The sequence below is a fragment of the Onychomys torridus genome, chromosome 23 (assembly GCF_903995425.1).
Source record: "Onychomys torridus chromosome 23, mOncTor1.1, whole genome shotgun sequence".
NCBI lineage: Eukaryota > Metazoa > Chordata > Mammalia > Rodentia > Cricetidae > Onychomys > Onychomys torridus.
This window is the reverse complement of record NC_050465.1, coordinates 66039017-66055319: the sequence shown is the minus strand read 5'-3', so window position 1 is coordinate 66055319 and position 16303 is coordinate 66039017. Positions and strand designations below refer to the sequence as shown.

Here is a 16303-nt window from a genome sequence, read left to right as displayed (position 1 = left end):
CTCTAGGTTGCGCCAACTCCACTTCTGACCTGTCAACACTTATGATTTCCAATATCAATCATAAGCCAGTTCCTCCTTGCTCAGACCAGAAGTTTTAGTGTAATGAGAGCTCATTAAAGTTTCCCAACTGACAGCCTTGCAGCTGTAGGTTTTAAACCAGGGTGCACATGGGGACCACAATGCAAGCATCCCATGATCACGCCCTTCAAGAGGATTTAAGGACTTCCAATTTCATCTTTGCTCTACATCAGATTTCTTTGTCTATCCCGAGTCTGTGAGAAAGTACTGCCTGCCACTGCCACCCCTCATTTCATCTGTGCGTGAACTGTTTCTGAATTATTTATGGGACTGAATGCACTCTGCACAAAAACTAGTCAAGTGGAGAAAGCAGCCGTACTTCAAAGACCGGGTGCGTTCCCACGAAGTACACAGGACATGGGCAATTACTTGATGATCTTGATGATTGGGACAGGTTGGGGATTTCTACCTCGTTAGCATAAATACCTCATTCTTCCTCTAACAAGAGTCTGTGGCCTACCTTCATTCAGTGTGATAATGGGGGGGGGGGGGACTTTCGATCAAGGGTGAGGGTAAGGTAACTTGGAGTAACAGCTTTGCCCTGGAACTGAAAATCGGAATAGAGAAACTAGTACTGATGGCATTGGGACTAACACAGCAGTCACGTGAAGGACATGGCCAAGACTATACAAATCTCACTGACGTTTACTGAGGCATGGCCGTTTGGATTTTCCATTCAATCTAGGATCATCCACATAGTTTCCAGTACATTTCTTGTCTTTAACGAAGTTATTTGAATCACGTCAATTAGATAGGTTTGCTTCTTCTGTTTGCAATCAAAGATGTCTACCCATAAAACCACACACTTATAAAAGTGCTCACAAGTAGGTATGAGTTTATTTCAAGCACTGCCATCTCCTTTAGACTAACAAAGGCTCTAGCCCATAAGAGAACCAGAACATGGAGGTCACAGGGGCTGTATCTCAATGGTCGACTGCAGGCATGCTGTTCCTAAAGACGAAGGTGTAGAGGTCTAAGGACATGAACAAGAGCAACTTCTTCAGGAAATCCTCGTCAATACTGAGCACTAGATGAGGAATAATCTCAAAAGGAAAAGCAGAGGGTCTTAGTTGTGCCTTCTATTTATACCAAACTGTCATTTTTAAAGAATGTAGCTCTAATGTTAAAAGGTCCTATTAATAAAAAACAAAAAAACAAAACACCCATAGCCAGATAGTGAGGTAATTGCTGAAAGATCACAGAGACAAAGGAAGAAGCCACATTTTACCTCTAGGACTCCTCAGCCTAAAAAAAGCCTCTAGTTCCTGTCTCCTCACGCCTTATATCCCTTCCTCCATCCAGCCATCACTTCCTGGGATTAAAGGCATGTGTGCTTCCCAAGCAAAGGCATGACATCTCAAGTGCTGGGATTAAAGGTGTGTGCCACCACTGTCTGGCTTTGCTTCTCTCCTAGACTGAATCAGTCTCATGTAGTACAGGGTGGCTTTGAACTCACAGAGATTCAGTCAGATCTCTACCTCATGAGTGCTGGATTAAAGGTGTGTGCCACCACTGTCTGGTCTCTATGTTTAATCTAGTGGCTTGTTCTGTCCTCTGTTCTTCAGGCACATTTTATTAGGGTATACAATATATAACCACAGAACGAATTAGAAGTAATTACAGAAGTGGTTTTCTACTTCATCTCTGTTTCAGCATTCTTCACGGAAAGTAAGTCTAGAGCAGAGACATAAATGAAGTGACACTGAATAAAAAGGTCTACCTAGATCTTCAGGTAAATACCTGCACTCATCCACTACAAAAGAAAGGAAACAAAACTGAACAAGGGTTCAATCTCTTCAGTCTCGTGGCCTTTGGGAAGGGTTCTGGGCACTTTCCAGAGATCCACCCATTCAATTCTCACTTCACTCAATGCATGAACAGACACATTTCTCTAATCACAAGCCTGGAACAGGCATGGTATGTGTCTGAAACCACACGAAGAACATGACTATCAGTCTAGACTCCTCTGTTTAACAAGCTAGACCTTGGAGGAAGCCACAACCTAAAAAGGGAAAAGCATCAACAGTGGCATTAGCACATGATGAAGAACTACTTCAAAACTGCACTTAAGTGTGCATGCACACAGGGGAAAGAGAGAACCAAGCTTTAAGGTTTTCTATGGCAGTGAGAGAATAACAAAACATCAGGATTAAACACTGTCCTCAAGCAATGAGGAAGAAGATGAAATGACTCCCACAACTCAATGAAACAGTAAAACCATCTCACAAAAATTAAAGGACTTCTCAGGCTGGAAATTTAGAAGACCAACAGGCCCCTTATTAATACAAAATTAGCATGCCTTGACAGGAAGAAAAGAATATTGGTTAAGTGGGAAGAAACTACATGCCAGCATGTCATCTTTCTATAATGGCTCAAATTTTGAACCACAATTCATTCATCACAACACACAAAATTATAAAGTTTTGGAAAGAAAGGTGTCAAAATTTCAGTGTTGCCCAAAATACCTCGTCCAAAAGAAAAAAGTCCAGAGTTATGCATACCTGCAACACACACACACATTACATACTACTTATAAATCTGAAGTCACTGTAATACATATATAAATTTCATTCATTGCTATCCTGTGACTCTGGATTAAAAATACATGTCATTTAGTACCCTGGGGAAACAGCTGATGGTGTGACATCCCCAAAGTTAAAGTGAGAGGAGATCAAATATGGTTGTGTAACCTTGGACACACCATGCCCTCAGTCCTGCTGAACTTACTGGTTTTTTATCCACTGGATAAAGAAAATCCTGCTTACTTCCTAAAGCCATGGTGAAGACAGATGAAATAGCAGACCACATAAAAGCATGTAGTACACCACTCCAGTTCGGTTTTCATTTTCCCTTCCTGTCCATAAAGTAATGAGACTTTCTCCCCATGGAACTGGACTTTATTGCTTTGTAATTATGATGTGCATGTAACAATGTCCAAGAAACTAGATGGTAAATAACACCGACATGCAAGCCTGAACGCACACGCTGTCAGTTGGCTATCATCTAGATCCCAAAGGGCTCTTGCACACTATCTATTGCATCCCAGAAATATGACACATTTTCTTTTCTGAATACAGCCAGAATTATCCACCAGCTTTGAAATATCACCACCATGATGCTGCAAGGAGCAGCTGGTTGATTGAAAGTGACTCCCCCTCCCCCACTCTCCAGCTGTCACCAGGAAACCCCTCTCAATGTGTGAAAATGACAGTATTACTACTACCACTACCAATAATAAGCTAACAAATGGTTAGATCTGAAATCATTTCTATGAGGAGTCATTATTAAGTAAAAAATTAAGTAAAACAAAAATTACTTTACCATATGAATGAAAATCAGACACTGGCATACAACAAAGCATTGTAGCTATTATACACAAGTAATACTGTATACTTCTTTTGACTGGTTGTTTCCCATCCCCTGTCAATTATGATACAAAACAACAGTTAAAATACTAAGTAGCTTTTGATACTGATACAGCTGTCACAGTGTAAGAGGGATTTTTTTAAAAAAACTGTGGTGTTTGTTGTTGTTTGTTTTGCTGCACAGAATCCTATGTCTGTAAAATATGGGTCAGACCGAAGATTGTATTTGTTTGAGGTTGGTTTGTTGTTTTGCTTTTTAAATAATTACCCATGCCTCCATATAAGGACCCAGACATACACCGAGACAAACCTAGCAAGGACATGTCTAAGGATTCCAAGCACTTGGGATTCTTAGCATCATGGTTTCAGGTACAGCTCACCCTCAGAACTATGCTGCTGACAGTGATTCATGCACAGATTCCCAGAATCTCAGTTCTCTAGATACATTCTGGATCAGGAGCCTGCGTCCTCCATCCTCACAGATCTTAATGGCTTTTTACAATAATTTTAATATATGTATACATATAAATGTACAGATTATTTACTTTTATATTTAGTCCTTACCCTCATATAATACACTACAAAGTTAACAAAAGTATGGCCTACTATGAATGCCTCTAAGTATATTCCATGTTCATACATTCTTAGCTATGTAAAAACATGAAGAAAATATAAGGACTTCATACTTTTAAAAAAAAAAAAGATAGAACACACCAATGTTCTAGGTAAAGAATATACATTGAAAAAATATCAATTATTTCAGGGCTAATAACATTTTTATACATGTATTTGTAGAGATATCATCTTCTATAACATAAACAGCATTATATGACTCATATGACGGAGCTATCTGTACCTAAAGAAGTCAGTGATAGGATAATCAAAGATATTTTGATGTTAATTATCTTTAATCTTCTGGAAATTATGAAAACAATGTCTAGACATCACTGGTTATGAAATAACTAATGTTTTTCTACCAAGCTGAGCTGTAACTTTCTCCAAGTGTTTGCTTTCTCTCACAATATTATGAAATCTTGACTCTCACTTCAGCATTGTTATCACTTAAAAAGAGCAGTGACCAGGTAGTAAAATGACCTCATGTATAAAAGATGATTAGGAAATAAACAGGACAGACAGGATTAAACTGATAATCATTTCTTCCCCTTTCAACAAGAGACACTACCTAACATATATATCGTAACAAATAATAGTCAACACACTATCTCAATTAACTTAGTAGTATCAGATACTGCTATGACTTCCACTTTACAGGGTGAAAATTAAAATGGGAAAGATGCTACTTTGTCTATAGGGCATAATCAATGCACAAAGGGAGGCAGAATTCAAGCAGGTTGGTCTGACCCAGGACCATAGCTACACATCTCTCTCATACAGAATAAGAACATATTTTGGAGCCTTTGAAAAACAATTGTTTCATGATGGGACAGTATCACTTTGGTGGTAAGGTTAACTATTACTGATAGAAATTGATACCATAAGGGGCATATTTACATGAAAATTCACTCCGCATGGTAACCCAAAGTCTCAGCATGGTCTTAGTACCAGTGTTCTCCAGTCAAAGCCATGTGTTATACAAGCCACAGTTAGTCACTGACCCTTTTCAATACCATAAAAAGCCTAGACTCTAGGCAGTAGCTTCAAATCCTGAATGATTCTTTGTTCCCCTAGGTGGATTCTTGGAGAAAGGAAGAGTTTGTAGAAAATGCTACATGTAGCCATTTGAAGAAAATCAGCAGGTTGGGACCATGTCTAACTTAACTGTGAGCCTTCAAATAAATGGACATGAGGCCTTCTTTGCTATGATGGAGCTGTACGACATCTGAGGACAAAAGATAAGGATAGAAACATCATCAGCTTTGGCTTTGTGGTGCTACCTCTATGCTTCTGTTCAACTCTGTTCTGGCCTTTACCAAATCCTGGGCCAACTTTTGGTATAACTATGCTGAAGAAACAAAAAGGCCGAAGAACTTTTAACTACCTTATCACAATTACTATCATCCCATTTTCTAAAATGCTACAGTGTATGAGTATCAGTACCTACGGCTGTAACTTTCTGGGTTTGTTTTGCCTTATTGCATAGGGTCTCATTATGTATCCCGGGCTCACCTCTAACTTGTGATTTCTCCTGCCTCAGCCTCCTGAGCACTTGGAATTAGAGGGGTGAGCCACCACATCCAGCTAAAAAGTTGTCCTGTGTCTACATTTTCACTATTCAGAATGTGACTGGGATAAAAGAAGTCTCCTCTATGAAGCAGTCACAATATCCATACACTCAAACTCCCTTCTAACCCTACAAATTGTCCTTCCTCCACAATCTGCTTTCTTCAGGCAGGTCTGGTAACTTAGTAATGCCTGACTTTTGAGTAATATAACATTGATGCATTAGTGCTACCTACTTGTTTTCGCATGGAATGCTTAACACTATGGAGTCACAGTAAAGTGATTTGCTCAAGGTTCCATATCTAGGAAATACCTCACCTTATTCAAACATCATCTGTGACTCCACAATGAGTACTTTTTACGGCTAAGTTATTCATGAAATTTAGCACCCAGAAGCACTGAAATGGACCAGAAGGCTTGCTCGAAGGGGGTATGACACCAAAATCTGTATTGCCAACAATTTCCCAGAAGATGCTGATAATCGGACAACTCTGGGACCAAAGCATGACTATTCTGAGGACCACCTGCTCTCCTGTAATGAGTCAGAACAATAGAAGAGTGGAGGCAGAATCAGTAACAGAAGCGGGACTAAGGTAAAGGAGGCTAGAACGTTGGGGTAAAAAAGTAGAGGGATGATAACTAGACACCCCACACACATCAAAACAAAACAAGAATCTGGGTGCCACGAACCTACTGAAAGGGACTTTAAAATAGCCCGACAACTGAATCTTATGTGCAATAATTCTATATTAATAGGTTTTTGTTGTTTTGTTTTGTTTTTGTTTTTTTTTGTTTTTTTTTTAATAATGACTATCTTGGAACAACAGAAAAAAAAAAGCTTTTTGTGTGAGCAGAAAAGAGATGTCCTTCGGACAGATGTATTTCTGTCCCCTACAACATGGAACAGCCTTTCTTAGGTTAGCACGAGCCTGCATACAGACACGGAAGCGGCGCCCCCCCCCCCCCCCCCCCCAAAAAAAAACACCTGCCACTGCAAGCAAGCTCTGTGGCTGATGCAATTTCGACTCAAACTTCCTGATAGCAGAGGCATCTATCAAAAGCCAATCAGGGAAGCCCCGACCTCCATGCGCCCGGGCAAACGATCCGGGTGAGATTGGTCCGTGCCGCCTCCCCTTCGTCCCCCAAGCCTAAGGGGGCTAAGAAGACCCAGGGCAGCCCCAGCTGGCTCCGACCTCCCACCGGGTCTCAAAGCAGCACTTCCGCCCGGTGGACCCTAGCCCCAAAGCAGAGCTTCCGCCCGGCGCGCGCCGGCCGGATCTCAGCCCCGGCCCCTCCATTTGCGGTCCCGGAAAGCGGCGACACCCGCTGCACAAAAGCGACGCCACAAACTTAGCCAAAGAGCCGCGAAAACTCACTCTAAGACCTGCCTGCGTCCTCACGTATTCCCGCGTACGCGCGTCATCATACCCGGACTCCGAATCCGGAGACTCCACTTCCCGCACGGACGCCAATTCCGGAAGCTCTACTTCCGGCGGCCTGGGGAAAGAAGAGCGGCAGGCTGCGCATGCCTAGTGCCGCTTAGGGCCTTTCTCGTGTTTCTCTGACATTTCTCATAGGACTTACGGAGCTCAAACCTCAGGAACGACGGTATCAGTGTCCTTTCAGCGCCATAAATAACTAGTAACCACTTAGGCATTAGCCCCGCCTATGGCCAGCTCCCTCAAGGTGGAGAAAGTTCCTTCCTGGCCCAGTACAGCTTGCGAAGTGGACGGGGGGCAGGGGGGCGGGGGGAGGGCACGGACACGACACTGCCTGCTCCACACGGGCCTCGAGAGAGAGCTGCTTCTATCAGAAAGTAGGCCATCGAACAAGGCCATGGTGTACATTTCAGTCCCCAAGCGCAGGTCCGAGGCTGCACAGCTTTGCCTGTTTACTGCTTTAAGGGCTTGCGGTATAAGGTATTTGATTGAGTCTTAGGTCATTGGATGCAATTTTCCTTTCTGCTTCTAGTGTGGAACCAGTTTCAGCTAAAGGCATTGCTGCATTAATTTCGTTCGAGTAAATGGTCTTTGGCATAAATTTTTCTAGTAATTGAAGGAAAGTTCCACTTTTTCAGGGCATGAATCAGGTGCAGGTAGCTCTTTGTTTATTTACCAAAAGTTTTAGCAGCCGTGTTTCATTAGTGTATTAGAACTTCCTGTGTCACAAAAGTTTGTCTTCTATTATTGTGTAATAGAAGAACTCTTCCTGGAAATGTTTATCTCAGAGTTGGAATTTAAGTGAAAATCTAGCTCATTTATAGAAGATATATTTGAGATTTTCAAATGACAAAATTATTAGCAAATTTGGGGATGAATTCTTAAATCTTATAATTTAACCCTTTTAAGGTAAAAGAGTGTGTTGGTGCAAGACTGACAATGAGAAACTGCATTCCTGGAAAGGAAGCCCAAGTTAATGGGGGAAGTAGAAAAATAAGCGCTATTTCTCAAATGGACGGGACTCCCTATTTTTCCTTCTGATCAATCATAATGCATCCATTCTATTACTATAGTCCTATCTTCTATCCTCTGCCACCCTCTACACCTTTCTATACTTACATTGTTTTTGTCATTATCATAATTATCATACAGAGGTGACTCAAATAGTCGCAAATCAAGTTTCAAATCAGTAATCTCAAAAATATAACACAATCATAGATAGGGCTTAGGAGTGTACTTACAGAGCAGGGTACGATGGTACACACCAATAACCCCAACAGTATGAAGGTAGAGACGGGAATATTGAGAGGTTGAGGCCAGCCTCAGCTACTTAACTTGAAGACCAACTTAGGTTATATGAGTCCCTGTCTCTAAAAAAAAAAAAAAGTAAGTAAAAACATTTCTATCCTATTTTAAATATAAGTAAAATGTTTCATTGGCATTTAAGATGGCAGAGAATTTTATTTGTTTGTTTATTTTTTGAAAAATGACTTTGCCAGGGCTGGTGGCAAGCACATGTAATCTCAGCACTTGGGAAGTGGAGGCAAGGGTATCAGAAGTTCAGGACACCTCCCACCCCCACTGCATTGCAAGTTTGAGTCTACCCTGAGCCACAGGAGACCCTGCCTCAAAACAAAGCTCTTTCACCCTGTGGGAAATGATTTTGTTGAGCAGTCTAGACTTTAAAAGTTATAGATAAGATGAGCCTATTATATCAGGCCAGAGTCCCTCCTAACTTGACAGTAATAATTTCCTGGATAATAATTTCCTAAACTTTAATAGAGGGACAGTCAGTAGAATTCTTACATGGAAACAAACTAAAAAATACTAAAAAATCAATGCCAGAATAAGTTCTCTAACATTAAAAAAAAAAAAAAGCACACAATTGTTACAGTACTTTGTAAAACAATGATTTTAAGAGCTCAAATGTATTTGAATTGTGAGATAAGATAACCATGTGCACATTCCATTTAATATGTGACATATATTTACAGTCTAAGATGTGGTTTGAATTGTATCTAAGCCTTGATGGACAAGCAACAGTTCTTAGGATTAGCCATTTGCCTCGAACTAGTGATGCTCACATTGAAATGGGGGTTTGGTTTACCTCGTGTCAGTCACTTCATAGTCTTGTGGGAACTAGCCAGAGGGCAGATGGACCTCCCCCCACCCACCCCCACACACCTGTCAGAATCCAGTCTGAAGGAAAAAAGACTCCAGGCAACAGCACTGTACACCCAAAACTGGATAATCTTGTAAAGGAGGAGTTTGTTTTTATTTCTTACTGCTTCTAATGAATCAAATATATTGCACCCAAAACTGTTTCAAAAGATGGATAAAGGTGATTAAGGAGTGTATATCATCCTTATGGAACAGCTTGCAAATGACATGATTCAACTATGAATTATGACAGGGAAGACTTGGATCATGTGTTATGATAAGACCGTCAATACTTAACAGCAGACTACACACACACACACACACACACACACACACACACACATACACACACACTCACACTGGGTAACCCTAAGCAACCATAGAAAATAAAAAAAAAGTAAAGCTTTGAAGTGACAAGAAGATTTCACTATGATAAGAGCCGACACACTAAGAAGATCCAAGGACTGTAAGCGCCCATGTACCCAACAATGTAACTGGTAGAACTGGGAATTTAGGGTGTGGCCCAGTGTTAGAGCGCCTGGACAGCACTGCCCAATGCGGGTGGGGAAGAATAGAATTAAGAGACAGACAGCAAAAGTCTGATATTTCAATACTCTCAATGATGGGCGAGAAACTATACCAAAAATCATTAAGTATATAGAGGCTGTAAAAAACACTCAACATAAATGGTAAGTGCAGAGCACTCTACTTAATAACAGCAGAATTTATACTAATTTTCAAGTGTCTGTTCTGGATAGCTCCATATGGTGGGTCATAAAACAGGTGTGAATAAATTTAAAATGAATGGGATCATACAAGGTATCCTCTCTGGTAACAGTGAAATTAAATTAGGAATCAACAACAGAAATATATTGGGGAATTAAATTACTCAATGGCTAAAGTGGTACAGAAAATTAGAAAGTAGTTTTAACTGGGCAAAAAGAAAACATCAAAATTTCCCAGTTCCGACTAAGACAATGATCTGAAAGGCACTTACTGCCTTAAAGGAGTGCCTTGGAAAAGGGTGTCAATAGTTTGGATTTAAGACAAAAAAAGAGCATTATACACACAAACACCCCAAGCATAAATGAGGAATTAATGCACAGAAAAGTGGAGAAGATTCAATGAAAATCAAAAGCCGATTCTTTTTTTAAAAGACTATTTGATTTACAAAAAGAAAAAGATACAAATGCCCCCAAATTAGGCTTGAAAATGGGTCTGTCACATGACCTATTCTACAGAAATTTAGATTACAAGAAACTATGTATAAATCTATGTCAATAAGGTAGGTGTTGCAAAGACACTTGACAAGGTCTTAGATACAAACTGACAAAACTTGTTCAAGAACTAAACATCTAAAGAGACTTCATTGTCTAGGATTTGTATTTAAAAGGAAGGGAGGGAGGGAAGGAGGGAGGAAGGAAGGAAGGAAGGAAGGAAGGAAGGAAGGAAGGAAGGAAGGAAGGAAGGAAGGTGAGGGGGGAGGAGAGAAAGAAAGAACGATCCAGAAACTAGGCAACTTAAAACATCAGCTACTTATTTTCTCACAGTTCTAGAGGCTGCAAGTCCAGTATTAAAGTATTGTCTGGACCATTCTCCCTCTGAAACTAGGAGGGAAAATTCTTGCCTTTTTCTAGCTTCTGGTATTTGCAGCAAACTTTAGTCTTCCTTATTTTTCACAGCAACACTTGTGTGTCTACCTGTGTTAAGACATGATGCTCCCCCAGCTGCTCGTGCATGTATACACACACACACACACACACACACACACACACACACACACACACTATGCCAGTCACAAGGTTGAAAAGGCCAATTTATTTCAATGTGACCTCATCTAAACATTGTACTTGAAATGATCCTGATTTCAAATAAAACATCCTGAGTGTAAGGTCTCAGGTGTGTGGTTCAAGAGGAACATTAAGGCAAACTGTTCTTTTGGGTGAGAAATTTATTATAAGTATAAATACCATGGGGAGACAACATGGTGGAGGCTCTGAGGAGAACTCAGGCCCATGAAGGAGAATGGGGGTCCCTTACAGGTTTCAGAAGAATGAGGGAGTTCCATGTTGTGTGGTTGATGAGTGATTCATAGTATGTGTTTGTAGTCGGGATCTCCCTCATTCCCACCTGGTAGAGAAAGGTGAGAGCGTCTTGCATTTTGAAGAAGGGATATATGACCTTGATGCTGAGGAAGAAAGACCCATTGAGTTAAACATGAATCCATCCTATGGAGTAGCCACTGATAGCTTGGACTCTGATAGCCTGGGGACTGTACCCCAGCTAGGAGGGTGGAAAGAGACAGGGATACAGATGGGCTGAAAAGTGTCTGGTCTGTATTCTAGCATCAAAGTAGGGAATAGTAGGACCTCATCCTATCTTTATAGACTTGTAACAAGTAAGAATTTGTATTATTTTAAAATCTGCTCAGAAAGAAAAGTCCACACTCAGGTGGAGTAACTAATGAATTTGATCAAACGTTTAAGGGAAAAATGATAAAAATCACTATGTAAACGTCCTGAAGATAGAAGATTAGTTCTCATTCTGGGGGGGCAATTGCCCTGATACCAGGATAAAGAATTTATATAAAAAGGAGCTACAGGTAATACCTTCATATACATATAAAAGCTCAAAGTAACATATTAATGAAACAAATCCAGCAATATATATATATATATATATATATATATATATGTGTGTGTGTGTGTGTGTGTGTGTGTGTGTGTGTGTGTGTGTGAAGATCAATATAGATACAAGTTTGATTTTACTTTTTAAAAAATCAATATGAAATACTATTAATAGACTAAGAAGCAAAAAAATGCAGAGAAAATGCAGATGATGGAAGCTAGGGTTTGTGAATTTTAGAGGAAAGTTCGAGAATATCCCCCAAAGACACTATTAGGGCTCTGTGTGTGTGTGTGTGTGTGTGTGTGTGTGTGTGTGTGTGTATGTGTGTGTGTGCGTGTGTGTGTGTGAGTGCATATGTGTGTGTATGCATGTGTGTGTGCATGTGTGTATATGTGTGTGTATGTGTGTGTGTGTGTGTGTGTGTGTGTGTGTGTGTGTGTATGCATGTGTCCATGATATTAGAATTAAGAATCTATGGAAGTAAAACCTTTGTTTTACTAGGATGCTGATTAAGCTGGGGCTGAAAAATCAGCTGTGATTAATAAAAGTCTAGCATTAATTGAGGTGAAATCTTTAGTTCCTTCCAGTCAGCACATGGTGGCTGGCCCCACCCCAGAGGTGCATCATAGGTAGGTGTGGCAGTTACCCCACAATAAACCTCCTTTTTAACTACATGGAATTGCCTTGATAAATCCCCACATTACTGGCCCAGGCGCACCAAGGCTGTATCTCAAGCTAGCAGTTGAACTCAGTAATGCAGAAGAGTCTCCCGCACACTGGTTTGTAAGCAAAGGAGGTCAATGAGTTTGTCTGAGTCCTGACATGGTATGGCAGGGTCAAGTTCCTAAAGAAAATACAGGAGAGGCCATTGGTGAAGATGCAGCTTCAGTTGCCATGGAGATTCCAGAATACTGTAGATTCTAGGCCCATCAAGGACACTCCACAGTGAAGTGGAGCCAGCTTGAGTCTACTGGACAAACTGTGCATGCTGAGGATGGCAGACAGATTCAGAACTGCCCAAGCCATTTCTAAGTCCTGAGAGTCAGACACTGAGCTTCAAGATTTGGAGCTATACTGCTATACTTCAGTTTTGCTTACATGTGACTGATTTTATGCCTTGGTTCTTCCCTTTTGGAGTAAGAATTATGTAACTTAATTTTTATTTTACAGGATCCCACAATTAATAGATTTTGATTTTTAAAGAGACATTGAACTTTTAAAGCAATAAAATTTTTTAAAGACTGGATTTTTAAAAATCGAATTGTGTTTTCTATTGTGATATCAACCTGAGATCTTGGGAGCAAAAAAGGAAAGGTTATGTATGGTGATATATTGTGTACCTCAATATATTGTATATCCTAATAAATTTATCTAGGGATCAGGGGAAAGAGCCAACCACTAGATCAGACATAGAGGCCAGACAGTGGTGGCACACACCCTTAATCCTATCACTGAGGAGGCAAATATCTGTCTGGATCTCTGTGAGTTCAAAGCCACACTGGGAACAGAGCCAGGCAGAGGTGGCACATACCTTTAATCCCAGAACTTGAGATCTCATGCCTTTGCGAGAGAAGTACACATGCCTTTAATCCCAGGAAGTGACATGGCAGGGTGGAGAGTGGTATATAAGGCCTGAGGAGACAGGAATTAAGCAGTTCAACTGAGATCCTCAGGGGTGAGGACTAAGAGGCTTTCAGTGAGGATTTGTAGAAACAGGATGGGCTGAGGAGTTGGGGAGGTGAGGTTGGCCGTGGCTTGTTCTGTTTCTCTGATCTTTCAGCTTTCATGCCAATATTTGGCTCTGGTTTTTTTTTTTATTTTATTAATAAGACCATTTAGAAATTCATGTTACAGTTATGATTTAACAATGGTGTGTTTGATGGCCCTGCTCATTGGGTGGTGCCATCCCTGGGCAGGTGAGCCTAGGTTGTATAACTAAGGTAGCTGAGGATAACTGGTGTGAGCCAGTGAGCCATGTCCTTTCCCTGTCTGTGCTCCAGTTCTTGCCTCCAAGTTCCTGCCTTGGCATCCCTCCATGATGTACCATAATCCGTAAGCCAAATCAAACCTTTCTTCTCTTCAAGTTGCTTTTGGTCAGTGTGTGATCACAGCAACAGAGAAGCAAACTAGAACAGGGCACTGTAACAGCAGTACCATAAATGGATTTAAATGGCTCATTAAAAAAAGAATTTATGTGTCAGGCATGGTGGTGCACACTTTTCATCCCACAACTCAAGATATAGATGCAGGTGGATCTCTGTGAGTTTGAGGCCAGCCTGGTCTACATAGCAAGTTCCAGAGCAGCCAGGGTTACATAGAAAAACCCTGTTTCAAAAAAACCAAAATAATAATAATAGGGGTCTGAGAAGTTCACCGTCAAACGCCAGCAGAACAAATGTGTAGTGGGAGCCTACTCTTTCATACATTTCTTACTGTGTTCTCATGTGACTGTGAGTGGCATTAGTTCTCAGGAGTCTTTTTATAAGTGTAACAGCTTCATTTATGAGAGCTCCTCTCTCATGACCCAACCACCCTCCAGAGAGGGCCCACCTTCTGATAACATTATCATAGGGGATTGGTAGACAACACAGAACTGCACTGAGTCCAACTTCAGAAGTCCCCATAGTCTTCCTCTCAACACTGTTCAAAAGTCCAAATTCTCTTCTGAGACTGGAGACGATGTCTTAACTGTAAGTCTCTATGAAATCACCAAGTAACTTCCATGCTTCCAATATACACAGAGTAAATATTTATATTCCAAATGAGAGGAATAGACATAACAAGATTAGACTAAAGCAAGACTGAAGTCCAATGAGGGAGACACTCATTCCTGAAGCTTCATGTCACATAGTGGAGCATGTGATGAAATGACCTGACACCAGGTGGCCTTGACTAGCCCCCACCCCATGACCCTACTTCGGGCAATGCATTTTTTCTAGAGTCTTCTTCACTCTGTACCTATAGATCTCCTTGGCAGATAGTCTGTATTCCTAGCATCTCCAACATCCCAAATTAAATGGAATGGAAAATTGACATGTAAGGATGGGAAATCTATAGACTGTATGTTTAAAATGAAGACTATTAAATCCTACTTGGAAAAATGCCATTTAATAATGGAATCCAACCTATTAGAATGTTTTAGAAATTGTTATAATGGTCTTTTCTTTGAATCTCTACACAAAAATGTGTGCTTTAGTACTCAAATGGTTTTCCATTGTCTTAGAAGATTATGAGAAATAAGAATCCATCATGATTGAGATTATATTACAGCCAATGAGAAAGATCTTATCAGCAATAGAGTATAGCCCAAAATACAAGTAGAAGATTGCATTTACAAGAAGACCTATGCTAGTTAATTATCCCAATGTGATTATGGACATTATTGTAATTACATATCAATTTTACTAATCAACTCTCGATTAATGGAGCTGAGAGAGTGTGGTAACAGTAAAATAATTTGTGCTACTCCACAAGTGTTTTAAGATACTTAACAATTTAATGCTTAAACTCCTGCTCACATATCAAGCATTTTCTAATTTCTAATCATACCATAAACAGATTATTTCCTTTATTGTGGCACTAAACAAAGACAATATTATTTCTCATCATGAATTATATTTTTCCTCTAGGGAACCATCTCCTCCCACCATGAAAGATAAATAAGCCTCATTTTTGTCTGTCCTGGTCCCTCCAGGGAATAGTGGTAGAGCATAGAATGTGTTAGTCAAAGGGTATCTCTGGGGAGTTTGGGTGCTCTCTGAAAGTGATTGATGGTCAGCATCATCTCAACTCCATTAGTGGAGAGCAAGAGATTTTGTGCCTTCCTCAAAGGCCTGGAAGGAATGGTGCTAGCAGAGCAGTCAGGACTCCCTAAGTTTTAACACAAACCTTGAACCTCTTTACTTGCTAAGACCTCTGCATTCAGACTGTTTCCTTACTGTTCAGTATTGTTTTAGCAGGCTTGAAATGCCGTATCTTACTCATTGATCACCCTGCATGATCTCCAAGGATCAACAGTATGACCTCTACTATCCAGTTAAGATCATGGATTTAGAGCTTTTATTACAGTGGTGGAAATACAATAAACAATGCAAGTTAGTTATTTTTAATTATTAGCTCCCATTTGTAAGCCTACTATATGCCATATACTAAATTAATCAATATCTTACAAATAAGGAGACAGATAATTCGATTCTGTAGCTAGCTCATATGTAGTTCTTCTGAATAGTAGTAAATGTCTAGTCCTGGGTGGCACTGGATTGTATCATTCCAAAACATAAGAGTTAATTTGTTTTTACTTGGGTGTCTGTTTCCATAATTTTAATTGTTTCATTGTCTAAGCTGCAAATACCAAAAGTAATAGCTACTTAATGATTTGCTTCTGAATTGTTTTCAGTAATTTTTTTATTTTTCTACATTTTTCCATTTTAGGACATTTTTCTTTAACCAGTG

The 16303-nt window shown here is 40.2% G+C and overlaps 1 protein-coding gene across 7 annotated transcripts in view; it reads right to left on the bottom strand.

The window, feature by feature from the left end:
• Positions 1-7270, bottom strand: part of Rhbdd1 (rhomboid domain containing 1) — a 125940-nt gene extending 118670 nt beyond the window's left edge. For 3 of the 7 annotated variants that reach the window (XM_036173365.1, XM_036173364.1, XM_036173368.1), the window contains exon 1: positions 7001-7125. The gene's annotated coding sequence lies outside the window, so the exon portion shown is untranslated. Of the gene's footprint in view, positions 1-7000; positions 7127-7208 lie in introns of those variants that run through there. The other 4 variants (XM_036173366.1, XM_036173369.1, XM_036173370.1 and 1 more) reach the window with 4 other exon arrangements.
• Positions 7271-16303: the final 9033 nt, after the last annotated feature.